General features: G+C 32.7%; 1 protein-coding gene across 1 annotated transcript in view; it reads right to left on the bottom strand.

Annotated features, from left to right (window-relative positions):
- The window catches only part of LOC132205848 (homeobox protein Nkx-3.2-like), a 182,434-nt gene that overhangs the window by 87,983 nt on the left and 75,185 nt on the right, over positions 1-19,266 (bottom strand). Inside the window, exon 6 of the transcript XR_009442723.1 lies at positions 5,863-5,891. The gene's annotated coding sequence lies outside the window, so the exon portion shown is untranslated. The remainder of the gene's footprint in view (positions 1-5,862; positions 5,892-19,266) is intronic.

The following is a 19,266-nucleotide window of genomic DNA, read 5'->3' as shown; positions in this document are numbered from 1 at the left end:
ATTTATCATACAGAACAAAAATTAAAAAACAATATAATAAAAATAATAACAAATGTTATTAAATTTTTACAATTTCAGCCTCGGGTAATTGAGAGTAATGAGATGATAAAAATTTTACAATCGAGAGTACAATAAGGAAAAAGTTAAGCAAATCGATTATGGCGTTGCGAGCAAAAAGGCACGCACAAGTAGAATAACCTTGGCGAAACAAATGGAGCTCGGCCATGATGAGATGCTTTCCTCGTCACCACACTAATTGTGTGTGTTTCCTGCAAATGAGCGGCGGCGCGAGAGAATCGAAAGTGCCATCCATCCATCCATCCATCTCGTCGGGACAAATCAGCATCTTGGCGGTAGGTAGAGCGGCGAGAACCACACCTGTACACATGCGAGCGAGCGGCGAACATCAAAGTCCGAAATTAGGAGGCGTTAACCAAAAAGAGAGAAAGAAAAACGCTTTGTGTGCTCCTCGGCAGTGATGGACGCGCCGCCGCCGCCGCGAGTACTTAGCATAAAAAGCACTTAAAATATCTCTCTCGGTGTAAAAAGTTATGATATAATAAACTGGAGAGAGAAAACCAAGGCGAGAGGCTCTCTTCTTGTTTTAGTAATTATTCCTAATGAGAGAAAAGAGGAATATTTTAAAGCAAGCATAATTTGCGACAATTTATTATTCCATTTTTTGAAAAGTGACGTGCGCCTGTCTAGAATTAAACGCGAAAAAAATCTTTCCTCCGTAATGAGAGCTGCTGTTTTTCGAGACAGTTTTATTGCAGGAGACTTGTTTACTTTATTGGGGAAATGAGCAGTTGACATCAAATTGCAGCAATTAGCTGACGAGTGTGCAACCAGGTGGATATGTTTTATTTGCAGAGATTTTCACCAAAGATTTTTTGCAACTTAAACGAAGGTCATAAAAATTAACACCAAAATTTCGAGCTAGCAAAAAGGAAGGCTGGTCATATTTTCACTTGAAAATTTATTTTCTTTTCAGATGAAATTGTAATTGAATGATTTATTAAAATGTTTTTTAAATTTTTCATTTTATATTTAAAGACTTTTTCCTCATATTGGATGACTCCATATTTTAACGCTCAATAAGATTTCAAGTGTTAAATTTTTAAACTTCTGAGTGAGTTTATTTCAAAATTTTTTCATAAAAAATAAATTTAATGGTATTTTATTAAAGAAAACATATTTTAACACTAAAATTTAAGGGGAATCTTGGCAGATACAAATTTAACCCATTTTTTTTTTTTAAAATACACATTTTTTCTCAATTAATGAAGTTGACCTCAGATTTACAGCTCCGAAGCGATTGACGTCACTCTTCTTCTAATTAATAAATACACGCACTTGTGAAATTTTCTCCGTCGAGCAGGCGTCTCGTAAAATTTCACTAATTGAGTGGAGTGTAAATTAAAAAGGCCGAGAGCTGCGATAAAAATCCCCACTCTATAATTGCACATTCGCATTTCTCCCGGTCGCGCAGGTTGGGCGAATTGAGCAATTAGTGTCCGGCCGGTGTGATGTATTGGACCGGCGCATTGGAATATAAAAAAGATAAAAACGAGCGCTAATCGAATAATGAAATAACGCGGCAGCTGTGCGATGATGAAGACGCTTCTCGTCTGCTGCTTGGGAGGTACAAAATCGCCCGACAGACCGGCGTGTATATAATATTTATGCCCGGCTATAGCTATAATAAATAGCTTTTGAAAAGGGAGCAAATTACCGGGAGAAAAATCACGCCGCCGAATCTCTTCATCCAATGTGTGAGCCTCTTTTATGAAAATGTTATTGCTGCCGGATTCAATGTGTGTACAATGAGACGCACACATAATGAACAGGTAATGAACCCTCGTCGGCTTTCAAGCCGGGTGACGAAGTGTGAGAGAGAAAGAGGGACTGCAGATGCGAGAGAGTTCCTTGGGATATCCGGAGCTTTTGTTAAAGTGACATCATCAAAATTGAAATAGATATATAATTGAGTTTGCTGTACAGCACGTATAATAATGTTAGCCAGAATAGAGGGGAATGTAGATATGACAAATAAAAAAATTTTATTTATGTTATATTTATAATTTTTTGCGTTTTAATTTTGATTAGAGTTTTATCACTCAAGTTCAAAAATTGTATTCAAATTCACAAATCAAATTACTTTTTATAATAATTTTTTTTAAATAAGACGTACCATTCACTAATTGAAGAATTACCTGTGAAATTCAACTAATTGAATAAAAAATTATTAATTACATTTTGAATGAATTTAATTTTTCACCAATAAATCATCACAACTGTCAATTTACACAGTTCTTCTCAATAATTTAGTCTTAAAGTTTAAATAAATAAATTAATGCATCTATCCCCTGTAAATTATTATTATTTATTATTTTCTTTAATTCTCACAAATTTATTGAATCTCAATTATTGAAATTAGAGCCGATTTCAAATTTATACAAGACAAACATAAGTAATTACAAAATTTTGAATTAGACTTTCCAGCAGGTTGTAATTCAACATGAATAGTTCAAGAATTGTTTCTAGAATTGAGTTGAAGAAATTAAGGAAACAGGATTTTGCCTCGCCGTCGTCGTGTGTCTTAGAAATCAGATAAACACATTAATTAAATTCGTGTCCCTACAATAAAATGCCACACAAAAGAAACGTCGTGAAACTCTCATAACTTTATTAAGAAAACATGTGTTTCTGTCTCATGTTCCCGGCGTCCGATCTATTTCTCGATATCCCTCTGATCACGCACAGCCCTTTTTCGCTTACACAGTCGCATCAAAAACACATGTTTTTCCGTCAAACCCACAAGGAGCTGCCTGTATTTACTTTGTGTTGATTTTATTACACTTGATTACACATTGTTCTTTTTCCACCGATTGGTCTGCGATACTATAAACGCCGTTTACTCATTCTCGGAAACTCTCTCTGGCACACGCAGGTTAATTTTTTTTTTATTAAAAACTCGTCGCGAAAATTCGACAAACAGGAAGTGGAACTGCTCGTCGGATCGATAGCAATCAAACAAGAATTTTTATTATTGAAATCATCACCAATTCATTTTCTATATAATTATAAACTATATAATTATAAACTATGCAATTCTATATACAAATAAAAGATATCAATCTGCACGCAATTTTTTTCATGTTTTATAGAAGATTCTCTGATGTACTCAAGACGAAAACACGTGTTTTTATCACTTCTCCGACATATGAAACATGTTTATTTTGCAGATAGTAGAAAATTTCTGTCGCTTTGCAAGAAGATTATTGAGGTTTCAAATATAGTCTACAAGTGAGATCATAAAAATAAAATGAAAATTTGGAATAGAACATGTAAAGGTCGGTAAAAGATGTAATTTTCAGGCATATATTATTTGCCAAACATACCGATGAAAAGGTGAAATAATTAACTTTTCTATTATTATACGCTATAAAGTATTAACCGTTTTATTTGAAGGGTTTATAATATAAACGCACAATTTGGATCAATATTAAGGTTTTTGTTTTTCACCCACCAAATGTATTTAATTTGATTAAAGCATAATTATAGAATAAATAAATCTAACTTTAGGTGAGCTGTAGTCAGAAATCAATCTTTAGTTGGTGTTCAATTGAATATGTGGTGCTCCGGTTTGGAATATATTTAATCTTCAACTCATCCCCTTCTTGACTTTTTGTTTTGATATAAAATTCTCAAAATATAAAAATATCCATTACAAGTGTGTATTGTAATTTAAAAATTATTTAATTAATAAAATGCTTTAAAAAATTAAAAAAGCCTTATTATTTAAAATGAATTAATTATTATAAAATGTTATTATGTTTATATAAATATTAGTAATTTATAATAAAAGCAGAATTTCTTTTAATTTACTTCATATATTAAAAATTGAAAAATTAGCACCAAACTTGACGACTCTTGCATAATACGGTGCTTCTATTTTATATCTTTCGGAACTTAAAAAAGATCTGAAAATTTAATTTACAATTTTTCAAACTTATTTATACAAATAAAATCATTAGAAAAATTAATATACAATATGTGAGAGAAATTCGTGGCAACTCATAATGATGTATAAATCAAAACATATACTTGGTTGATTGGTATGGGTGGCCAAAAATGTGGTATGACTCAATCGGACTAGAAAACTTTGCGGTTTGTGAATCTTCACACGGAGGTTAATAGATTTATTTCGGGTGGTCAGTGAGCATCTGAAACTATCCGCAGGTTATCAATAAAAAGCTGAGATCGCACTCGGATTTTTGAGAAAGCCGCAGCTCAGCGATGATCTCATGCATCGCGGCGCGGCAGAAATTGATTTTCGTAAAGTTTGTGTGCGGCCGCCGCGATCTGCTGTGGGCGTTCTCTGCTTTTCCCCGCGTGTTATTACTTTGAGGTTAACAGAATTCGAGTCGTCATTAAGTGTATGAGAATGTGTAATGGAAGCCAAGAAGAAATTGAGCCATCAAAAAGCGAAGCTCGATCTGAACTTATTCGTTCGACCGCAATTTGGAAAATTGGCTCCATTAAATTCGCTGATATGCTGGATTAGCCTCTGCTCGTAATTTGTAAACCATCTCGCGCGGTGGGAGATCGCGAGACTCAATCATTAAAAATTGGGAACGCGCAAAAGAGTGTGAACGAAATGTATAATTTTTGACATGAGAGCAACACAGACCCCACCGAAAATTGAATATAATCGTAAATTGAATTTAATATGAATGTTTCTCTGATAAAATTAGAGCGTTCGGAGATGAATTTTTCATAAATTTCAGTCACATATTATGAATTAAACTTGAATAAAGAAATCAACATATTACCTATTTATTCTTCAATTCGAATTCAAGAAGAACTAGTGATGAAATTATAATTTATTTTTTCGTAAATCGTACTGAAAACTTGCAACATAAATTATATCTTGTTTTTTACCGATGCTCTTTATAAGGTGAGAAAAGATGTACAACGAGGATTAACAAATTATTATAAAATATGCTGATTAATGAAATAAATTTTATAAAAATAGTATTTTTGGAATTTTAACCCGAAATCATCTGCAAAATGATTCAGTTACCAATAAATATCTATTTACTTTTAAAAATTAAATTTTGTGATTCAAAAACACAACAACTTATATCAAAATTTCAACTTTCTTTAATTCCGTTAAAATTAAAAGCTCAAAATCCAAGTTTCTAATTCATTTCTTTCAATTACGTTCCTTCTTCCACCTGCCTCTTTTATGATCTTGACCGAAAACCACTTAAAGTCAAGTCAAAAACCAATTAATTACCGTTTGCCGAACAAAAGCGGCGCACATTCCTTATAATTCCTTCGTTCGTCTCTCTGCACAGCCGGTCGCCGACGTGTGTAATAAAATTAAGCCATCATTAATAAATAACGACGCACATGACGATGAAAAAAGGCAGAGAGCACATGGTGATAAATTAAGCCGCGCACCTCTGGTGGGCGATGACATTTCAGAAAAAAAGAAAGAAATTCACTGCATTTTCCTCAGATGGCCCACAGTGACGAATAACCCTCCCTCAATAATATATCCTCCGGGTGTAAAAACTAGATAAATTTTCAATAATTCTTTTCGTCTATTGTGCAGCAGCGTTTCGGTTGAGGCGTGTGCCTTTTTTCGGTAAGAGTTTGGCACCAGATGCGCCTCGCGATGCCTTTCCTTTATCCCGCCGGTGGCGTGGCAAATTTATGAACTCCCCGTCAGTGTGTGTGACACGGGCGGCGTGATCACACATACTCACAATTCACCGTAATTAGCCGGCCTTTCTTGTCCGCGTGCAAATATGACTTTGTGCTATACGAGATTCAAAAGCTGGGACTTACCGTGTACGCAGGTTGGCCGCAAAATCGATCTGGAAAAATAAAATGAAAATATTCATTAATGTTAATAAGATATTGAATCATTTAAAATTTTTGATTAAATATTTAGTTAAAAAAATTTACATCAAATATTATTTGTATTTTGTTATAAATTCTCTTAAATATTCATTCCATAAGGACTCTTTAAATCCACAGTTAAGTCTTTAACATTGGTGGTTAAAATTTCCAATTTTTTCCCATTATTTGCCATTAATGAGTTGATATAACTAGCGTCAATAAGGATTTCTTAAAAGGGTTCAAAAACATTCAGGAAATGAAAATTCAGTAATGAAAATCTTATTCAATATCTTTAAGTAGCAATTTAAACGTTTCTTTGAAATATTTTTGAAGTCATTCCGTCAATTTAAATTTTCATTCTTCTCCTTTTCATAATCTTATACGGAAATTTAAAAAAAATGGCCGAAATTTTTTAGTTTTTAATATTATGATTATATAATATATGATATTTCTATTTTATTATAAAATTTGGTCTAGTCCTCACCCTACTCTACGGTACTAGCCTATGGTATAAATCCCCATAAAGAAACGTACAACGGCAATTGACATCTCATTCAGGCGTCATTTATCTAGTATTTAGTGCCGGGGTGTGTATATAATAAGTGTAAACTCGGCAGTGGTGGTCTGCGGCCGCCGAACAATGCAGCGTTGAAGCTGCGACTTTTGAAAAATAGGCCAACGCATTTTATTATTCCGTATTGTCGTAAAATATATCGCAGCTGCCGACGAGCCAGAGTGCTCTTCATTAACATTCAATTTACCCTGCACGCATCAAATTATGTATCGGAGAGAGAGGATGCGCGCGGCCTTTGTCACATGGTGAAATATTGCGAGTTATTATATTGCCTCTTAATTCCATCAGCGACCATCAATCATTTTTATGCTAATGTAACTGTCATGCTCATGCCTCGTGGAGGTTATTATTGCTGAGGTTGACAGTCGTTGACAAGCAGCGGGAAAGTTTTGTTTCTCTGAATGCACGTCACGCCAAAAGAGGAAATGAGATTTTCCATAGCCCACAGAATTTCATTCTAAAATTTAAATAAATTGTATTTTGTTTGTTTGCATTTTATCAAAACATTTACTGATTAATTTATAATTTTTGTATTATAAACCAAACCAATTATTATAAATTCGCTCTAGCTGTTTGTTATTAATAATTTTTATTATTAGCTCATTGTCAGTAATATATGTTTTGCAGCATAAATTATATAGCTAATTAATAAATTAAATTTTTTCATATTGATATGAATTAAAAAGAAACATTTTATAAATTATAAATCTCTTGGATTGAAATTCAATCATTGAACATTAATGGTGCCAATTTTAATTTACGCAAAATAATTATTTTCAGCTTATTTTTAAAACAATATCTTTCTCTTTCTTCGTTATTTTGAATAATTAAATTATTTGCATAATGTTATTACCTAAAATTCAATTTAACTGACTTTCTCAGAGAGGTGTCTGATTATTTATGCATGCATTATGAAATAATAATTCCGCAATAATCTTTTTACCATTTTGCGGCTTATTCATTTCAAACGTCATATTTTACATCAGAAAACACGTAATCTTTTCCATTCTCTCCAGCAGGAATGAATTCATCTCTTGAAACAATGGACCTTTCGCCACACTTCACTTTCTAATTCCTTTATTATCACCATAGCATCATTTTCCGCCTTGCGCAGCTTCTGTAAAAATATGTATTTGTGAAATTGAATAAACATTACTAAATTATTTTTAATTCATCCAAGAATAAGAAAATAATTTTATATTGAATGGAAAGTGGTTCCTCTTGTTTTATAAATTTGAAAAAAGCAATTTTTTCTATAATAATTGCTTCCTGCTGCGTGTTCATCCAATTTTGTCTCATTTGTTCTCTTTTCAAATTTTGTTATTATTTTCTCAACCCTGCATTTGTTGTGGACAAACAAACGCACCCGGTGGTGTAAAATAATAGTGCCGCATGTGGAGCAAAAAATTAATAACGATTTGGGGTTGGGTTGGAATAAATATGATGTCATTTCGCGCCGAGCGCGTGATGGAAATTTAATCGCGAGCAAACCAATTTGCGGGTTAATTTCACACGAGAGCACGGCGCATGAAGACATTAGCTTTCAAGAGCGGGAGAGTTACTGCGCTTCAATTTTTGTAATTGATATATGGGTTGGCAATCATATAAAACAACGGCAGTGGCGTATTCTGACATCTTTTAAACAATTTTTATTTTACAAATAATGTAAAGTTTTAAAAAAATAGCTTGAACTGAGTGAAAATATTATAACAAAATTAATAAAATGTGAAAAAAAGATTACCATTATAGACAAATTAAATAAGCTATTCATATGAAAACAATGGCAAAAAAAGAAGCCAGATAATCGTGTTAAAACATAAATAATATTACTTTAACCATCTAATATAATTAATTTTAGTGGGCAGGCTTAACAGACAGTGCAAAAAATATAAAATTAATATAAAATTAACTTTTTTGATTCAATATACATCAAACTTTGCAATTTTTTATTTAAATTCAAATACAATTATGTTACATTTATAAATTTTATAAGTGCGAGATGTGCCACTGAATCAATTTTATATCATTTCCTCTCTCGCCCACAATTGCCTTAATTGACAAAAGGGTGCATGAGCAGCAGACAGACGGCAAAATGCTCTCCTCTTCCTCAAAGCCATTTTCAAAAACCCTTTAGGTGAGTTTGTGAGGGCAACTCCAACACATGATGCCTGACAACATACTAATGTGCTCAATTAAGGGCGTGTTTTCATCTGTGTGTAGAAAATAATAGAGAATGTTCATTTCAATTTCAACCTCTGCCCCAGCTGTTTTGATCCGAGCATATGATTGAGTTGTTCATCTCATATGGAATGCTGTTTTTTTCTTAGAGTATTTTTTTTTTAATTCTGTACACCTTCTACAAACTGGATGTGCTCAATTTATTTATTTCTTTAAAATAAATTCAATGAAAAATTAAAATACTAAAGAAAAACTAAAAACCATTTTTTTTCTAAATCTAAAGTTTGTGGTGATCGAAATTGACTTTGATAACATTGATGTGGGAACACACACTTCATGCACAAAAAACGGGCCACACAGTAGCTGAACCTGACCGGACAACATCCCACAACAAATCTCAATTAGCCACACGGCGCACTTTGATCAGCCGCCGAAACGGACGAAAAAACAAAATAAGCCGACGACGATTTTTTTTCTTTGATTTGTCTCTTTCATTCACACTTACTGACGCGACCGCCAAAACAAAAACATCACAACCGGACTTAATACAAAACCGATATATATCTGGAGGTAAAAATCTCATTTTTTTTAATTGTTTGAAACAAAATAAAAAATTAATCAAATTATTCAACGGAAAATTTAAAAATCAAGATTCTTACATTGTTCATGTATTATAATTCGCCTTAAAATTCACAAAATCTTAACAGTCAATGCATTAAATTTTTTGTTTAATAAAAATTCTTATGAAATTATAACGAGTTTAGCTAAAAAGAAGAAAAATTGTGGCAATTAAAAAAAATTGTCTCATTCATTTTTTTTTTTTAATGAAATGTTAATTAACAAAAAGTTTTCCTCAAATTTCTCTTTTACATTTTAACAATAAGCAAATGAGCAGCTTAATTGCTGATTGAAAAGTTGCTGACAGCACGAATAAATTGTACAGCGCTCGGAAATCATGTGTCCCTCTCCACTTTCTGTAGTCCTTGACGTGATTCATTAAACACATCAACAATAACTCTTTTGGATGGCTCGGTTTGATTTCCCTGTTCCAAAGTATAAATGTATTGTGTGGGTATAATATAAAAAAGTGCAGAGGCGTGTCTTTCCTAATGAGCAGAACCAATGGGCGACGAGTGGCCGCTCCGAGCCGCTCGACCAGTTTTTTTTTTTTTTTTATAATATTTTGATACAAATCGCACGAGAGTTTCGAGCAAAGATTGTCACATTTCGAGAGTTGCAGCATTTTTGTGCGGCGTTATCTGTCGCATGTGATATATATTTTTTTATTTCTCTCCCTGTTTGTATTTTATTGACTCAAAAAAAGCAGCCAAACTTCGCCACGGCAACCTCACTACTGCTGTTAGCGATCGGACCAGATATTAGACTTTTTGGGTTAATTAACTGAAATGGAAAAAGTATAGCAATTAGGTTAATAAAGGACGACTATAAAATACAATCGCACGGAGAAAATAAATCACAAATTGTTTCTCCGAATCAACCGTTTTTAAATCAAAATTATATATGTGCTTGTGATAATTAGGTATAATTGAGTAAAAAGATTAAGTATAATACGATAATTTCAAAGTTAGAAAATACTTTACATAAAATTGTGGTTTATTTATAGTTAAAATTTAAGCAAAGAATACTACTTGCATCTGATAAATGACAAAAGTAAGTATTGATGGTACAAATAATTTCACAGCTTTAATTTTATTTAAAAAGCTGAAAACATGTCAATCTTTTTGATAAACATGATTTATAAGGTATTCAAAACAAATTAAAAATTATTGTTATTAAAAAATATTTGAAGTTAAATAAAATAAATACTATAAAATTTATATTTCTATCATACATTTGCTATTATTTTAATTTTTTTTAACAATAAATATTTTTTTCCAGAATTATATAAAAACATTTTTACATATTCGTCAAAAGGCCATGCGAGATAAAAAAGCGCTATACCATGAAATACCCTCCGCTCGGTGTTTTTTCCAAAGACATTGAATAGAAGCATATAAATTTTCCGTGCAAATTCTGCGAATTGAAAATGAGCTGCCCCCAGCGAGTTGGCCGAGTAATTTGCAACTGTGCTTGTGAGTTAAAAATAGACTCTTTTGCGCGAACGGGATGCTGGTCCTTGAAGCAACATCTTCACTTTATTGATTAAAAATAAAGCGGCTTATTTACAGGCGTGTAATTGCGATTTTCGCTTTCTCGCTTTAATGGGGAACACAAGAAAAAGAAGTTCGGTGTTTCTAACAAAATAATTCGTTGGAAGAAAAACACGGAGCGTCTCGAGAATGAGAGAGAGAAGGGAAATAAAAGCAGGGCCACCCGCGATTGTAATCTCATCGTTGTGGTCACGTGTTATTGTTTTTTCGCTAAAAGAAAAGGAAATTCCAAATGAGATGGATTTTGGAAAATTCCGAAAAGGGTTTTGCGAGTAGATTTTTCGCGTACATGAAAATTGAGGAAAATTTGCTGGACCAAAGATCAAAAGAGCGGCGGCGAACTTCAAAGGAGAGGCACCGTGAAGCGACAGCACAATTAGCACTACACACTTTATATGGCCCTTCTTATTAGACGCTGGCTGCGGCGAGAAAGAATAAGAAACGAAAATATTCCTGCGCGCGGGGAGAGAACAAATGGTCGCTTTTATTGCCCGCTGATCTGCCTGGAAAAGTGATGGGCGGTTTCGAGAACGCGGCGGCGACCGACGGATTCACGCGCATACAGCAAATTGGGCAATTGTTTATACACACCGCCCCTGAAATTCCTCCATAGATTTATTTTTTAGTGTTTTTAAAGTTAGGTGGGAGAAGATTACAAAAATAAATATACAAAAGGTGGAATGAATGAAGCATTCAAAAATTAAGGTACGGATTCGGAAAATAAATTAAGAACAAATTTTTTAAATTATTTCTAGGAAATGTCTCATAATTCAAAAGTTTTAAAGTTTCTTTGGTAATTTTGCAAAAAAACCTTTTCAAAAGATTTTTCGCTTGAAGATAATTCTGTACTTCTAATCTTTCAGATTATTGTTGTGGACAAATAAACAACAATAATCTGAAAAATATTTTTGTGCATACTTTGGTACAGGGACTTTATTATTATAGCTGTTTATTAGTCCAAATTGTTACATCACATTGTTTACATAAAAAAATTTATTTGAATAAGAATTCTTGGACAAAACGGCGCACTTGAATAATTTTAATCAGAAAAACTTTGACCTATATGGTCAAGTATGGCAAAGTCAGACGATTTGAAATTTACGCCACCTTAAACAGGAGCTGAGATATTTTCTATCTTCAAAAGTACTTTTTAACAAAATACTTACTTAGAATGGAGCCGCAGTAAAATTGGCGAGTATTATTTAGATTTTTTCAAATGGTTTTATTTACTGTCAGATCAAAACAGTAAATTCATTTTTGTTCACAGCTTGTGACCATTGCTAGAAGTGTGACCTTAAAAAAGAAACAATTTTTGAACACGTAATATAAAAAAATTTCAAATAAAATTTATTTATTTATGAATTAATTTAGAATTTTCACATAAATTTTTTGAAATTTTTTTTTTAAAATATCTTGTAAAAAAGTGTTGTAAATATCAAGCTGTATCATTGCTATGCATTAATTCAAAATATTTTTTATGATGTTTAATTGCGTGTGGTGTTCAATTTATTTGATTTGAGCGCGCGGCGTCTGGCTCGAGGCCAGCAGCCCAATTATTCCGAATGAAACCCCTTCTGCTCACTCAATTATCTCTGTTGGAAAGAATTGTGTGAGAAGAAAGGCAGCAGTTGTCTCTTTTTCTCGGGGTGGGCAGGTGCAACTTATATTCAAAACGGGCAACTTTTAATGCTCCACACATGCACAGGGCGCAGAAACACGTGTACAAGTCGAGCAGCGGAGACGTGTGTGTAAAACGATTAAGTTTTTTGTCTATAAGAAATCTCATCTCATCGCCGATAATGGCATGCATGTCGTGTATGCGAACGCGAAAAATATGTTGTGTGTTTTTGTGACCGGTTTCGGATCATGATTTTCCGTTGAAATGTGAGCGCGTGCTTTTGATACACATTGATGTAAAAAAGTGGCTAAAAAAATAAGAATCAGGAGAGAGATTAGAAATTTGAGATAAAAAAAACTTGTATTTTTTTGCAAAGTGAAAAAAACCTGATCGGAAAGAAAATTAGCAGATGCATTCATTATTTTTTTTCTTTACTTAAAATCCGATTTTCATTTTATAATTTAAAATTAAATCATCGTTTCTACTTTTACCACTGATTTAATAAAATTTTCAATTTGAATTTTGAGATTCCAGACTAGATAAAAATTAATCGACAGATGAAGTGGTGAAAAAAGTAAGTGTAAAAAGTTTATATATTCCAGTAAGCGAAACGTACAAATGTTTCACCACCGGCGAAGAGGTTCTAGCATAAAAATTTATGCCCGCGCTAATAAAACGTTTAGTCACTCGGCGATATTTATATCCCAAGAGCTAAAGCGCGCGAGTGGCACTAATTTCTCTTCTTTCGGGGAGGAAGCCGCGTGTGTGTAGCTCGGCCGTGTTTGCTTAGTGGCCCATTAAGCGGAGCAAAAGAGCCGAAAAGAAGCTTGGATAAACAGAGGAGCAAAATAATCTATTAGGGAGGATATGTTCGTCGGCTGAGGAGCTTGCCAAGCGCACGTCAACCCTTGCTGCTTTTTATGCCCGATTGTGAGGCCCAAGCCGCGGGACAGATATATTAGCTGTTTTATTGAGGTGATTGCCGCCGCCGTAATAAATTTGTCACTCATCCGCCGCCGAAGACTAACAGTTTTTAAAGAGCGAGTTAATTTGTTCCACTCGCAGCTGCACCGAGGCTAAATTGGATTCACTCTGGCGGCTGATGCTGGGGTGTATGTAATAATGTCCTCGTTCATTCTCAAACTTGGAATAGACTTTTGAAAGAAAGAACAGTTCTTTTGCTTTATAGAAGATGCAGACACAAATTTAACTTGGAGATATTGAATAAAATTTTAAGTCTCTCGAGTTTTTTTAAATTTCCAAATTATTTAAGATTTACCAAATCACTTTGAAATTTCATACAAAAATAAAACTAATTTTATTTAGTAACCAATCAAGAATATTAGATCATACGAATTTGTTAAGCTTAGAATGTTGAATTTGTAGCAGAAAATTTAAAATAATTTTAGCTAGAACTTAAAAGAGATGCATTTTTACGCCTTTGGACTTCAGCATTTTTTTTTCAGAAGTAATTTATTTAGTGAAAGCAAAATTCTAGAAAGTAAAAATTAAAATAAAGATATTGTCGCATTCATTGAATCATTGCAATTTGCAATTACAAATATGCCCTTAATTGTATTCCATTCTATATCTCCTCTTCTTGTATTATCGGTTTGATAATTGCAAAGAATACTGTAATCATTGTAATTTGAAACAAAAAATTGTAAATTTTATAATAATTTTTCAATTACCAAATTATAATAATGGATGTAGAAACCAATGATACAATAAGAGAATTTCCTTTCCAAGAGAAGATCCTGTTCTAGCAGTAAACCTTGTGGCAATGAAAATGTTTTATTATAAAATAATTAAGAAAAAGAGTTATGAAAATTTTTTGAAATTATGAAACTGGGATTGAATTTCTTATTTTACCAAATTGAATTTATTTTAACACTATGAAATTATATAAAATGTTATAAATAATAAAAATAAATAGAACAACTTAATTATCAATTAAATTTAAAAAATAAATAAATATCAAATTTTTTTTATAGGATTACTTAAAATTTGTAAATTAAAAGCTACGCTTGTGGTGATTTTCATAAAAATTTCATCCCAGTTTGTTTTTAATTTTTTTCTATTGCAATATTTCGAGTGAAAAAAGATATTATTTTTTCATGTATCACATAAAAATTCCTTTTAAAAAGCGCTCAATAATTTTGAAATTTTTCACAGAGAGATGTAATGTAAATTGTAAAACAGGTTTATTTAAATGGATTTTCAATTATTGAAAGGAAGTTTCTCTATCGTCTGTCAGAACTTCCGGTATTCGCAGAATGCCTTTTTTTGAATACGTCAACGGGTTGGCACGTTGCTCGCGAAATTCCGCGAACGACACGTTGTGTGCGGCTCTTTCTTTCTTTCTTTCTCTCTGTGGGTATGTGACAGGGTGTAGTTTGTTTGGCTGTCAATTAGTCACAACAACGCATCAAGCTAATAGCCGCTTAGATGAAACAAGGCGCGCGCGGGTGGCACCACACATGCTCCAGCCCGCGAGAGAAAAATTTACCAGCGAAAGAAAACAAGTCATTCCCACTGATGGATGTTGTCATCTCCGCTGTCGGCGCCTCCTTTCAAAAGCTAGGCATCCGTCTTGTAAATCTGGCGTTACCTTTTCTCTCTCCGGCAAACGAAACATGGCAGCTGCCGAAGGAAGTGAAAATAAAGCTGCGGTCCGCGGCAATTAGTTTGAAAAATTGTGATTCAAATTGGTCGAATAAAGGGAAAATCTTATTCTTGTCACTTCTAAAAATGAATTCAAGGGGAATTTTATATTCGGCTTGAGATTTATAGGCTTGCCGTATTTTGAAAGTGAGGTGGAACTGAAACTCTGGTGGTAATATTGAATTTGCAGTTTTTTATTCTATCGTTTTTTTATGAAAGGAGTGAATTTTTAAATGATTTTTTTTTTCATGTTTTAAAACAAGCTGCCTGAAAATGATTTTATCAATTAAATTATTAGAATTTTGCAATTATCAAATCATAATTAAAACAAATTCAAAATGTACTAATTATTTGACACATTCTTTAATTAAAAAATTTTCCTGTGGATAATAAAGATGGGCACCTATTTTTTATTTTTGTTTTCTGCAGCTCGGTAGTTTTTTTACGGCTAAATGAATTTACGTCACGTTTATTTCTTTTTATATAATCTGCATCTGAATCTCTTTCTTTGAAACAAAGACGGTTCACATTTATTTTATAAATCCTATACAAGAGTGTGTCCTCCATGCACGCTCAATAAACTTCTCTGAAGTCAGACCCTCCTAATTAGTCTGCTCTTGCAAGTACCTCTCCGGTTTAAATTTTCTTCATAAACTCACTGCATTTATCAGCTCAGATAAATCTCTTCTGATAAATGAGAAAATTTTCTATTTGAGAGCCAATTTTAAGGTCTGACGAGCAAAGAGTGTTGACGCCTTTTCGCTGCAATTATAAAGTGCAAAAATTGCATGCGGTGTCAACCAAATTCTAGGAATTCGCACCCAATTTTGATAATTTCACATAACAATATCGAGGTGAAAAATCTGAAAAGCTAGAGAGGTTAATTTTAATCTGTTAGAGGAAGATAATCTTCAACGTTCAGCAATTTATAATTGGATTGTAAAAACTCTAAAATTTGAAATAATTCATTTTTTAATTTGTATTTTTAAATTAAAAATTCAAATAAGTCTCAGATCAAGATAAAAAATTATTCTTTTTGTGGAACATTTTAACATCACCACCGTTAAAAATCTTAGTTTTTCTACTTTTCTACATTATTTTATTTCTTATTTCTTACCTTTTTAATTCATTTCTTTAAATTTAATTTTTAATTTAAGATGTATTAATTTTGTGTTAGTTTTTGATGATACATAACTGCAATGATAAATGTAGAATAAATAAATCGGTGGTAAATAATTTTTTAAATTTGGTAAAAATATCATTATTAACTTCTTTCATTTAATTTTCTTCATATACGTATGTTTCTTCCAAATTAATCCTTTTTAGAAAATGAATCTGTTCTCTGTAAATTAAAAGTCATCGTCTGATTGCGGTCTTTTCTAGAGCCGTGTATTCGTTCTGCTGTGAATTTCAATAACACACCGGTGTCTGTGCAAAATCGAAGAGAACCCCGCGCGTCCGTGCATTTGCGCGTGTGTGTATAATAGATTAAGTTTTATTGTTCCGTGCCAGGGACCACCACTCGTTAATTACCAGCCCGGCCGTGCTCCTTATTGCTTTTCGTTCTTGCAGCCGCGCATGGATAAAAAGCTTGCCAAAAGATCAAAGACGCTCGCCGACACCAGACCAGATTTACAAGCGCTGCATTGATCGCATGTTTAACGCCTGGCAAGGAAATCAAAATTCTAGCGGGGAATATTGATAAAAAAAAAAATCAAGAATGCATAATTAGAATCAGAATCGGAAATGCTGACAAAAGAGCGGAATTAATTTTTAAAGATGCATATAAATCTTGCAAAAATAATAAAAGACATAAAAGTTAATTTATAGGTCCTTTCAATAATTTAATAAAATAATATATTAATTATCAAATGATGTGAGAAAAACGGACATCTTTGCCTTGTTATATGCCATTTAGCAAAAGTAACCGACAAGCTGAACTTCACTTTTTACATTAGTTTTGGTTTTTCGAATTTTTAGAATAATTTTTATTATCAAATGGTTTGATTATAACGAGACAGGATAAATATGGGTTTTTGGTAGAAAATGGTTACAATTTCTTCTTAAAATCATCTTATAATTATAAATCAATGAAGTTGTGAATTTGGAACTTTATTTTTTAAGATATTTCCATGACTTTTGGTGAACACATACAATATACATTTCTTTCATTAAATTTTTAAATATTCGTTTTAAATTTGTTCATTTTTTAAATTCACGCCGGTTTTTTTGAACAAAAAAACTTTAATTTTAATTAGAAGTTGTTATTTACTAGGAAGATTGGCATCCTGTTCAACTCCAGCAGTCTATTAGTGTTTATTAAGCACCAGTCTTTTGAGATCAAAAAGTCGAGCAGACGTAAGTAATAAATTTTGAGTGACGAATGCGCGTGTGGCGTTTGTGACGCGGTATAAACGGGTCCTTTTTAATGTCACCTACCTGGCTGCGGCCATTGCGCTTCGCTTTGAAGCTTAATAGGATGTGAGTGTATGGCTAGACACGGTGCTCGTTAGCCGAGCACTTCATCCGCGACCGCCGTTTGGTGGCTCGGCACCAAGAAGCACCACCGACCGCGTCAACCACCCCTGCTTAGACCAACAAACCAGCTGTATGTGTAAATCTTAGGGCTATTCCAAATTGATTTTTGAAAATATTTAATAAATAAATTGAAAATCAGAATGTTAATATAAGAAAACGCTAAAAAAATTAATTGATTATAATTTTTCATAAAGAATTTTTTATTATTTTGAATTTTTTTCCACACAAAAATTAGGCATGAAAACCTTAAATTTTCACAATTTCTGCTGCAATGGAGCACCCTAAATTTTGTTAAACAAATTATAAATTAATGAATTATTTTATGTTTCCTTAAAAGAGGAAAGAAAAGTTTATTTTAAGTTATAAATATCCAAATCAAATAATTTATTATTTATACTTCATTTTATTCCCCCACCCCCACATACAAACCAAAATCACATTTATAATTTTGATATTGTGTTGTTTACATGCACGAGTCCTTATACATAGGCTAGAGTGAATTTGTTAGAAATAAGCAAAAATTTTTACTTCAATTTAATTTTAAACAGAAGGTTCAGTTGTTTTAAAGCACATAAGTATAAAAAAAAGACCTTTGTCAACAAGTAAATGAAAATTGAAGAAAAAAATTCAAATAAATCCACGACGAATATTAGAAAAGATACACTATCTGAATGATCTTTTAGAGTTATATTCAAGAAAATCAAAAAGGCTTTCATAACCATTCAAAATAAATGCAAAAATTTGTAGCAATTCCTCTCTGGAAACTTTTAAAGCACTAAACAGACTGACAAATTGCTGATCCTAAATCATCCGTCCAACTTGAAGCCATTGACTTTTGCTGATCAAAAGACAAATTAACTGTGAAACTTGCAGGATTGGTCTCGCCCGTCAAATAATCTGTACCAAACCACGTGGCATTAAAGGGTTTGTCGGAAAAGCACCATACTGGGTGGCCTATGTTTCCAAGCATAGAGGCTGCGACTACATAGCTAACAGTAGTTGCTGTTGAAGAGAAACACTTTGAATGAGTTATTTTTCAATAATTTTACAGCACTTATAATGTTGGCAAACACGCAATCGTGCTCTGATTTTGTATCAAAGGTTGCAAGTCGCAGTCCTAATGAGCAACAATGCTCGATTGAGGTGGATATTGTTTCTTTCTAAGAAGACAATCAAAGGCGATAGTTTTAAATTTTTGTTTACATACTTGAGAAAAAGACACGACGTAATATTTTTTGTTGCATATGTGCTTCACTGTGCCAGTGCCAAAATTTGTTATCAATACATCGCCGTCTGTAATATTAGAGCGGAAAATCTGAGGGAAAAAACTAATGCATTCAATTTTCTATTACCTTTTTTCAAATCAAAACTGATTTTGAGTTCCTCCTGTAGCGGGGAAAAAAAATCTCAAATAATATTGAACTAATTTTTTTGGAAATATACATAGACATTGCATGCGAAATTATTCGGACAAACAGCTGAAGAGGACGGTAAAGGTACTGGAACTTCCTGAATGAAAAAAATTTTTTAATCCCCGCAAAAATTTTTTGATTGTTTCTCAACATTCGCGGACGCATCTAAACTGTTCATAAGTGAAGCTAGCGCCT

The sequence above is a fragment of the Neocloeon triangulifer genome, unplaced genomic scaffold, assembly GCF_031216515.1.
Source record: "Neocloeon triangulifer isolate White Clay Creek 2 clone unplaced genomic scaffold, ASM3121651v1 ptg000003l, whole genome shotgun sequence".
In the NCBI taxonomy this organism is placed as follows: Eukaryota; Metazoa; Arthropoda; class Insecta; order Ephemeroptera; family Baetidae; genus Neocloeon; species Neocloeon triangulifer.
Note: the sequence above shows the minus strand (reverse complement) of the source record. Positions and strands in the feature narration are given on the sequence as shown.